The sequence below is a fragment of the Poecilia reticulata genome, linkage group LG1, assembly GCF_000633615.1.
Source record: "Poecilia reticulata strain Guanapo linkage group LG1, Guppy_female_1.0+MT, whole genome shotgun sequence".
NCBI classification, from domain to species: Eukaryota; Metazoa; Chordata; class Actinopteri; order Cyprinodontiformes; family Poeciliidae; genus Poecilia; species Poecilia reticulata.
The window spans coordinates 4,549,854-4,550,412 of record NC_024331.1 but is presented as its reverse complement, the minus strand read 5'-3'; the positions used below and the strand labels follow the sequence as shown (position 1 = coordinate 4,550,412).

The 559-nt window shown below is 37.8% G+C and overlaps 1 protein-coding gene across 3 annotated transcripts in view; it reads right to left on the bottom strand.

Moving 5' to 3' along the window:
- The window catches only part of elfn2a (extracellular leucine-rich repeat and fibronectin type III domain containing 2a), a 201,963-nt gene that overhangs the window by 116,605 nt on the left and 84,799 nt on the right, over nucleotides 1-559 (bottom strand). The window lies entirely within an intron of this gene.

The window sequence follows — 559 nt, the reverse complement described above, 5'->3', positions numbered from 1 at the left end:
TACTAAAAGGAGCTCAAAGTGTTGTGCAAATCAATAAAAAAACAATGACCCACCCTCATGGAAAAACACACAACAGTAGAGAACAGCATATTAACGCTCTGTTAGTACGATGTCTTCACAAAGCAACTGTTTGSAGTGGAGTTTCTAGGCAAACTCATCAGACTGAAAGTGGTTAAACATGTTCGTATGCACACCACAGTTTTCACATTTTTCTTCACAATTATGTWCTTTGTGATGATCTATGATGTACATAAGTAAATATGTTGATAAATATAAATTTGCAGATGATAAAATGTAAAAAATAAAAAAAAAAGGTCTACGGCTAAACAAGTTCACAAAAACCTTTTAGCASTCGGTGCGTCTTGTTCTGCCGATCTCCCAATTCCAGCAACCGACGGAGGAGCCACCAGGCTTTAATAATGGATTATTTCTCCATATATCTTCCTACAATCTGCCTGGAAATGCATCTCAGTCATTTGGACGACTGATAAGGTTCCCACTCTTAATCAGCGTCTGCAGAGTGTGACAAATGTAATTCCCGTTGAGACCTTCAATAGAC